The following is a 9,923-nucleotide window of genomic DNA, read 5'->3' as shown; positions in this document are numbered from 1 at the left end:
GCAAACATTTGTTTAGCAAATGCATAAATGAGAGGATTTATTTGGTGGGGCTTCACAGGCCTGCAGTAAATAAATATATATCACCAAAGAGACTGGTAATGCAAACTCATAATGAAGGGGAGCTATATTCGAATGTGAGACATTTCTGTCGGGGATTCTATAAAATATGTTCGCTGCAATAAGGCAGCAAACAACCATGAAACATTTTGAAATCAATACTAAATATAGAATAATGCATCTATAAATATTGCCCAATTCAGAAACAATCCCTCTTCAGCTTCTTTGGGAACTTCTGCTGATTTTCCTGTAGTAGATGCACAGGAAAATGTAAACAGCTTTTTGAGACAAGTGGGAAGACAGCCTCCTTCTAATTGTGCAACTAGTTGTCACTGACTGAGGTAGCTTGAACTCAACCAATAGTCATTAAATATTTGTCAACTCTAGGCATTTTTCTAGTGACTAAGGATGAAAAGGTAAAGACGATAGTGCCCCTGACCATTGTTGCTCCCATGGCTATTTGGGGTGAGTTACAGAAGGATTTGATCCAGGCTCTAGCTTTTCCAGGGCTACACAATACTTTCCTCTCCGTTCTGGGTTTGGTGTATGTGTGTGTGTGTGTGTGTGTGTGTGTGTGTGTGTGTGCATGTGTGCCTTTTCCTCTAAAGAAAATGACAGTAAGGTAAATTTTCTTAGAAAATTAGAATTGGAACACCAAACGCTACACGAATGCAAAGACTATAGGAATCCACTTTCCTAGAGGCAATATGTGGAGAAGAGAAAAGGACACTCTTGTGAATTCAAAGGCCTGAATCTCAGTCATAATTCCACCAGTAATGATAAAACTTCAGTTGTCTGGGACTCTGTTTACTTTTTATAAGATGAGGCATTTGGAGTACACGAACTCTTAAGTTTGTTTCAGATGCCAACTACCGTAAGACCAGGATTAAAGAAAGATGGGATTTTTGAGAAATACACGGGTATCAATAGGATTTGGAAATATTGCATATGAGGATTTCGTAGAGTGGGGAGTCTAAGGCGATCTTGAGGATTTCAGTTTGGATAACAGATATCTGGGTAACTGTTTTAGAAAAGTTAGTTCACTCTTACCTCCCTCAAACTGCAGGCAAGATGAGGAGAAAACAGCAACAGGGTGATTCACAGGCTTGGCAATTAAGCACTGATTGCCTGGGAAAGTTATAACCATTTTTTTTTCTGTCTCCGACTTGTGTGTTCTTGTTCTACCATTCTAGAAAATTCCCCTGGCATAATGCATAAAAACTCATTACTCACTTAGCATGGAGAAAACACACACTTTCAAGGCTCATTTAATCTGTATTTACAAGGAATGATGAATACTAAGCATGAGCTTGAATTATGATTTTGAGATAATGGGGTAAAGCATAAAGTCGTGACCACCCATGGTCTCAGGTAATGGTGATATTAAGTGCAATAAGGTGGAGACAGAGGCTTACAGAGCCAGTTTCAAGTGAGCTTGCATGGTGACAGAGGCCCGCATGAAAGGCTGTAAAGGTCTACTTGGAATGACACATGATTGCAACAAGGATTTAACTCTCATCACATACTCCAATTCCATTATCTGCAAAATAGTTGCCTATTTATTTGTATCTATATGACAAGTCTGAAATATTTTAAGTTCAAAATAAGTCGATAATTTTATCTTTTATTGTAATTTGATAATTCTTCATTCTCAATCATTGTAATTGATATTTGGTTTACAAGATAATAGTCACATAATTTTTCCTCTAGGGTATTTTTATCCCTTGTGTCTCCAACATATTGACTGCTAAAACAACCTTTAAAACTGTGACATTAAGATAAAGGTCAGGGGGCTCCTAAGTGGCTCAGTCGTTAAGTGTCTGCCTTCAGCTCAGGTCATGATCCCAGGGTCCTGGGATCCAGCCCCACAACCAGCTCCCTGCTCAGCAGGAAGCCTGCTTCTCCCTCTCCCACTCCCCCTACTTGTGTTCCCTCTCTCGCTGTGTCTTTCTCTGTGAAATAAATAAATAAATAATCTAAAAAAAAAAAAAGATAAAGGTCGGATCTGGTCTCTCTAATTGTATCACAACCATCGTGTAATTCCTTCCAGGCCTCAGTTTGGTCACGAATGTTCTCACTAGCTCAACTAAAGTGAAGTGAAATTAGAGGAAGATGCTTCTTTTGGAAATGGGAATCTTGATTATGTCATCCCTGGTGTTATCTACTATAAGGTGTTCATTATAAAATAAAATGTACTATACTTATTTGCCTAATAACTTTTTGAGGAATAAAAGAAACTCTGCATGCTATAACATTTTTAGCCAACAATTCTATCACTGTCTTTTTCTATTATAACAGAAGTTTAGGTCTACATCTTCCCATTAAACATCCCTAAATTGTTCTAGATCACTTTTGAGCCTTGGTGATTATGACCAGTTCACATGTATATAAAATGCTGGTTTTCATAACAAATATTTATAAAACTCATCTCTTAATCTTGAGAAAAAACACAGGATAAACACAATCTGCACCTTGTTTTAACTTGATTCCTTAACATGATTAAATTAAATATTGCTGGGCATTAATTTTTCCTGAAAATCAGTCTGTTGTTTTCAACAAATTATTGCATAGTGCCTGAGAGATAGTCTCCGTGACACATAAGCTACGCACACCAGCACCTCTTCACTTGGAAGATCCTGTGCTCTCTTTTGAGATACTTGGCAATTTTTATTACCTTTAAATTGCAATTGTCTGTTTCATAAATAGGCAATCCCGTCATAATGTGTCTCAGTGATCAAATATAGTGTAAGTTTATCTTGACTTATTAGAGTGTATAAAACTTTGGTTGTTGCCTCAAGGGAAGTGGTCACCCGCCAAGAAAAATTACATGCATTGTTTGTAAAAACATGTGTTATATTGTATTTTCTATTTTTTTTTCCACACACAATTTTTTTATTTCAATACTAGACTGTAACAAAATATTTTAAGTGAATTTTTACGATGTGGTACAAATTGCATAAATACCCAATTGAAGTGATAATGAGATGAATAAATAGATACTCTGTAAATGATCCCCCAAAACTGGTAGCAAAAACTGCAGTATAACCTACTCTTCAAACTGATGAACATTTAAGTAATTTTGACATAAATAGAAATCTGCATGCTTCTTGTCTTATCACTAACATATTAAAAAGTAATAAGATAAAAAATATGATAGTAATAATAATTGTCATAATAATAAAAGCCTACTCTGTGCTAGTTGGAATGCTAGGGTTTTTCATGCTACATCTCTTATCCTTAAAACATTCCAAAAAGTCAAATATTATCTCAATTTTCCAGTTGAGGAAATTCAGGCACAGAATGGCTGAATAATTTGGCTACAATCATCCAGGTAACAAAGGCTGGAACCCAAATTTGAACTGAATCTACATGGCTTCTTGGAAGAGAACTGCCTTAGCTATTTTGGAGGAGAAATCACATTTAACTTGCGCAAAGAAAACACAACATTTTTGGACAGTTTATTATTCTTAATATGCAAGAATGAGACGCCTCTTGGGGCACGTAGGTGGCTCAGTGGTTTAAGCATCTGCCTTCAGCCCAGGTCATGATCCCGGGGTCCTGGGATTGAGTCCAGTGTCAGGCTCCCTGCTCAGCTGGGAGCCTGCTTCTCCTCTGCTTGCCACTCTCCTCTGCTTGTGCTCTCTCTCTCTCTCTCTCTGTCAAATAAATAAATAAAATCTTTAAAAAATATATGCAAGCCCTCTTACGGGCATATTTGAGGAAAAGAGCATAAGGCACAGCAAAAATAGCCGTAGTACTCTTATGACAGCCGTAGTCCCCACAGTAGCCTAATTTCTTCTGTCATTTTCACCTCAGATTAAGCACCTTATCTAGAAATAAAACAGTAACCCTCTGTCCTTGGGCACCCGCAGTCTCTGGAGCTTTTAATAAGGTTCTATTTTCAGATAGCCTTTGGCTTGGGACCCTAGAATCTTTTACATCTTTTCAAAGCCCACGACCTCTTTTGGTCATCTTGAGAATGCTTGCTCTTCACATCCTTTCATTTTAGCTTGGTGAAAAGTCTTTAGTTACTCACCAGCTCTGCTAGAATCAATAAACCACACTGGAATGGCATTGCTTTAGAATTCTTTGGGTGGCTATTTAAAAACACAAAAGATGGGGCCACATTCCAGACTACCTCAATCAAATTCTCCTCGGTGAAGTTCAGGAATCTGTTTTTTAAATAAATATTCTCGGTGATTCTGTTGTGGAAACAGGTTTGGGAATTACCACAGAAAGACTCATGGCTCAGGATGGCCTCAAACTTAAATATCCAACCCAAGGGCATTTTCCTCTCTAGTCTGTCCTACTTTTAGCTGACATTTGTACATTTTATTGGAAGATGAACTCGGGAGTGGTAGTGTGGTTGGATTGTTATATAGCCCACCAGTTCATTTTTCATTTTTGGGCTCTTTGCCCTTAAGGTAATTTAGTTTTTCAGTCAATGATCTATACTTAAAAAGCAGAAAAATCATTAAAATCACATATCAAATACCTGTACATAACTAGAGGAGAGTGATTCAAGAAAATTTCACATACACAGGAGGTAATGCTGAGAAGCATTTTAAAATTTTCGTTTCAGTTCCAAAAAGGTCTAAGACTTTTTCTACTCACTTGTCTGAGGTATGAAAATTGCTACTTAGTGTGGGGAAAAAACCCACAACCTTTAAAAAATAGGATTTGGAATGGAAAAACCTTACTTTATATGTATCTGTTAGAGTATCAGTGTATTTGTACTGAATGATAGACACTTATGATATGTACTTTCCAAGATACTTAAATTGTAACAAGGAAAGAATTAATTTGCAGGAAGGGAAAGAGGTATGTTCATTTTGAATCTAGTATGGAAGCACATTTTTCTCAAGGATAGACGTTTCATTGTTCTTTCATTACTTACAATAATAGTTAACATTTATAGAACAACTCTTTATGTTTCAAAAACTGTGCTAGCCCTTTAGTTACACATCTAATTTTATTAGCTTTTTTTTTTTTTTTTTTGGCAAATACCAGGTGCTAATCTCTGTTAGACACTGGGGCAATATAAAAATAAAACAAGTTATTTTCCTCTCCACCTCTATTTCCAGCATAGTTTTTCTGTTCTGGAAACACGTATGGTGTTCTCTTTTTCCTGGACATACATTGTTTAGCTAACAGAAATGTGACTTTTTTGTCTATCCAGGCCCATACTAACAGTCCTACAGTCCCACCCTAACTAATTTAGAAATAAATGATATAGGAGTGAAAATGTTGGGAGAGACAGAGTTCTGAGTTTTAACCCGCTCTTTTGTCAGTGGGCTATTTCAATTTAACTTTGTGTAGGTTTTACCAGAGATACAGTAAAGAGAATAGAGCCAAGAAGAGTAAGCAAATATCTCGTATTTGTTATGCATGTACCAAATCCATTGAATGTGTTACCTTACATAATTTGACTAAGCTGAGAGGAACTATAAGGGTTATCCAATTTGATTTTTTATCTTTTTTTCTTTTAATTTTTTTTTTTATAGTTAAGAATCTGACATTCTGAGATTCAAATGGTTTGCTTGCAGAATTCAGGCTTCTAGTTCCCAGTTAGTTGATCTTGTTGTTTGTCACTCTCTAGCTGTTTGACGTTTGTAAAAGGCTCTGAAGAGCCTTAACAAAGCTAGAAGAGAGAGGGATATCATATACAGGAATATTTTTAATGTGTTCAAATTATAAAAGTTCTATGTATTTTTTAAAATTTTAACTCCAGTATACTTAATATACAGTGTTATATTAGTGATTCAGCAATTTTATACATTGCTCAGTGCTCATCATGATAAGGGTACTCTTAATTCTCTTCACCTGTTTCACCCAACCCCCCATCCACCTCTCCTCTGGTAACCAACAGTTTGTTCTCTACAATTAAGAATCCAAATAGTCTAGGGGCACCTGGGTGGCTCAGATGGTTAAGCATCTGCCTTCGGCTCAGGTCATGATCTCAGGGTCCTGGGATCGAGTCCCACATCGGGCTCCCTCCTCAGCGGGAAGCCTGCTTCTTCCTCTCCCTCTACTGCTCCCCCTGCTTGTACTCTCTCTCTCTCTCTCTCTGTTGAATAAGTAAATAAAAAAAATTAAAAAAAGCTTAAAAAAAATAATCCAAATAGTCTATATTTTTAAACATATTTATAATGAAAGCCCCAGTTAAGCCCCAAATTATCCTTTAATTCAAAACTCTCAGCAAAAATTTTGCATTTCCATTTTCACATGTATTTGCTTTTTGGCATGCATGGATTTTTTTAAACATAGTTGGTCTATATACATTCTTAACTCTTTTTTTAATATTTTGTTTATTTATTTGAGAGAGAGCGTGTGCACAGGAGAGCTGGGGAGGGGGCAGAGGAAGAGGGAGAGGCAGACTCCCCACTGAGCAGGGAGCCCTCGATCCCAGGACCCCAAACCAGATCATGACCTGAGCTGAAAGCAGACGCTTAACGGACTGAGCCATCCAGGCGCCCCATAATTCCTTTCTCTTAAACTGGATTTCACTATGGTATTGTCTCATGACCATCAATATTTACAAATTTCTCACCCAAATAATACCTCGGAACTTAACAAAATTCATTATTGTGCTTTTAATTTGCTTTTATACATAAAGCTAGATGAATACCTAAATGCATTTGTTTTCACAAATTTTGGAATATTTTCTTCCATTTATTATGAATAAATGGTAAGAATACTGATTGAAAGCTGTGAATAACTGAAGATTGTTGATAGATACCAATATTTCCAAATTACTTTTCAGTGTGTTATAGCAATCACCATAAGTAAATCTTGGTGACTGTCAAGTACAGTTGTGCCATTTATTTTATGTTCAAAGTGGGAAATTCTTCAGTAATCTGAATGGTGGAGCTGGTGCCTGGTACCAGCATGAATCCTAATAATGTCAAAAAGCATAAGAACGAAATACCAGGAACCCCCATAGAAATCAGCGTCATTATGGATAAATTTAGTAACTGTTAGTTTTTTAATCGCTCTCTTTGCTTTTCTTTCTGCCCATTGTCTGGAATCTTAAGTAGTAACTTTTGTAAGCGACATTTTCTTATCTCGGAAGAATAGTGTTTTAACCTATTGTTAACCATCCTTGTAGATAAGGATTAAACAATACTGAAAGGAAATATGTTTCCCTCTACTGAGATTTTTTGAATTTTGATTTCATTGTAACACAAATTACAGAATACTTGTTATGAGACAGTGGTTTCAAAAACTGATAATCTGATTAGTGCTTTCTCAAGCATCAGTACCTATGGAAGCCTAATAACAAAGTTTCTAATCCTTGACATCAATTTGGGCTGGCTGAATTCCTGGCAAAGGCAGATGGTGTCAATCATTTTAAAAACAATCCTAAATTGTAGCCTACCCTCATGTTTACCTCCTTTATAGCGGAATGTTCTATGCCTTTGTAGTCAATATGGTTCTTCTTTTATTTTTTAAAAGGTAAGTGCTATTTTCTTTTAATAATAATCCAACTTCAATTTTACTACATTGTTTGCAACCAAGGAATATATAGGTTTCTGGGAGATGCTTAGAAATATGAAAAGTAGGAAGAGGGGTTAGGAAAGGGCATTTTTATTTGCTTGTCCCAATGCAGGGTTGGGGGTGGGGTGCTACTGGCATCAGGCAGGAGGATTCGGAAGTGCTAAACATTCTGCAATTAATAAGTGAGCGGCGCACTAAATACTCTGCTGTCAAAATACCAAGAGAGCAACTGTTGAACATTAACAGGTTAAGCATTTTTCTTACATGAACATTCATGTTGTTCTTACTCCTTATAATGTTCTTACTTGATCAATGACCCACTTGTAATAGACTTTCTCTTCTTATCTATCTCATGGTCATGGTCATTACAAATATTACTAGTAATACTTCATAGACTCTGTCCTACACAATAAGGAGAAATGTTAGACTTCTTTCACATTCAAATTTTGTTTTGCTCTTATTATTTTTGGTCAGAGAAAGTATTTTTTTCAGGGTTAAAGTACACTGCCAAATTAATGGAATGGTATAGAAAGTCCAGAAATAGATCTCAACTACATACCAGAATTTGCTTCCAAAAAAAAAAAAAAAGGTGACTTTTAAAAAGCTGGACAATGTTCCTTATTAAGTGATGTGGGATAACTGGTAAGTATCAAAAAAAAAATTCTACCTACTTTTGTACATGGTAACAAAATAAATTCCAGATAGTTCAAATGTTTAAAAGTAAAACATAAAAAAAAAAATGTAGTATAAAGAACACATGGGAGAAATTTTTTTTTTAAATTAGTTAACATGCAGTGGGAAGGCCTTTTTAAGAATGACAAAAAAACAGCTCATGAGTTGTTAATGAGAAAAATCTTTAAATTTAAATTCAAAAAGATTTGTTAAAATTTTTACATTAAAATAATCAATAAGGAGACAAATGGCACAGACTGTGGGTGGGAAGAGTGTATTTTCAACTCAGTTCATAAGTGATCAATTTCCATAAAGAATAATTAGCAAAGTTTATTAAAATTTTAAAAATCCATTTCTCTTCCTTTGATACAGATTTCTAATCCAACAATCCACCCTCACAGAAACATATTGATTGGATAACACTGTTTATAACAGTAAATGATTGGAAAGCACCTAAATGCCCACTGGGAAAGAAATGGTGAAATAAATTATGATAATTGACACAACAGGATTCCCTGCTGCCATCAAACAGAATAAGGAGTCTCTATATGAATAATATAGAACCGTGTATACATTATATTTACATTTTTTAAAAAGATTTTTTTTTATTTATTTGACAGAGAGAGACACAGAGAGAGAGGGAACACAAGCAGGGGGAATGGGAGAGGGAGAAGCAAGCTTCCCGCCGAGCAGGGAGCCCGATGCCGGGCTCAATCCCGGGACCCTGGGACCATGACCTGAGCCAAAGGCAGATGCTTAATGACTGTGCCAACCAGGTGCCCCTACATTTTAATATAAAAATTGTCACAAATAAAACACATGATATTCAAATTATTATTATTACTATAATCAAATTGCTAAAAAAAATGTACAGCATGAAAAGTAAGTCTTCCTTGAAAGGAAAAATTCTTCCTTCTACCCGTGGCCTAATTTCCCAGATATCCTCTTCAGAAATGTCCACTGTTAAGTGTTATTTGTGATTTGTTCTAGAGATAATCTATGCATATATAGGTATAAATGTATATGGCTAAGAAAATAGTGTTAACTTATTCCTAAGTGTTGTGACTGGACATTATATACAATCTTTTAGTAGAGTCATTTCATGCTCATTTATAGAATGACCAAATGAGTTTCCTTAATTTTCAAATGATTTGGTTATTAAGACAGTCGAAATTAAAGGACTATTTTGAGAAATAAGGTAGTGACCAATTAAATAATAGCAGAGAAGATTTACACTTGAATATTATTACATTACATTAACATGGATTTTACTGGGCACCTGGGTGGCTCAGTTGGTTGGGCATCTACCTTCAGCTTGGGTCATGATCTCAGGGTCCTGGGATCAAGTCCACATCGGGCTCCCTGCTCAGCGGGGAGCCTGCTTCTCCCTCTCCTCCCTGTTTGTGCTCTCTCTTGCTGTCTCTCTCTCTCAAATAATTAAATAAAATATTTTAAAAAATAAAATAAAATAAAATGGATTTCATTCTAGAAAGCAAGATACCAGCTCATAAAACCAGCCATCTAGTATAGAAGTGAGGACATTCTTTCACGACAAATTGAAACATATGTATAAAACCTAATAAAAAGTTTTATTAGGTCTTATTTGCTATATATTCTCATGAAATAATACCTGATCTTAACTTGTGTAAGTTAGCACAGCAATTATATAATTCTGACTAATATAAAATTTATTTTTA

The sequence above is a fragment of the Zalophus californianus genome, chromosome 9, assembly GCF_009762305.2.
Source record: "Zalophus californianus isolate mZalCal1 chromosome 9, mZalCal1.pri.v2, whole genome shotgun sequence".
Lineage (NCBI taxonomy): Eukaryota > Metazoa > Chordata > Mammalia > Carnivora > Otariidae > Zalophus > Zalophus californianus.
This window is presented reverse-complemented; position numbering follows the sequence as displayed.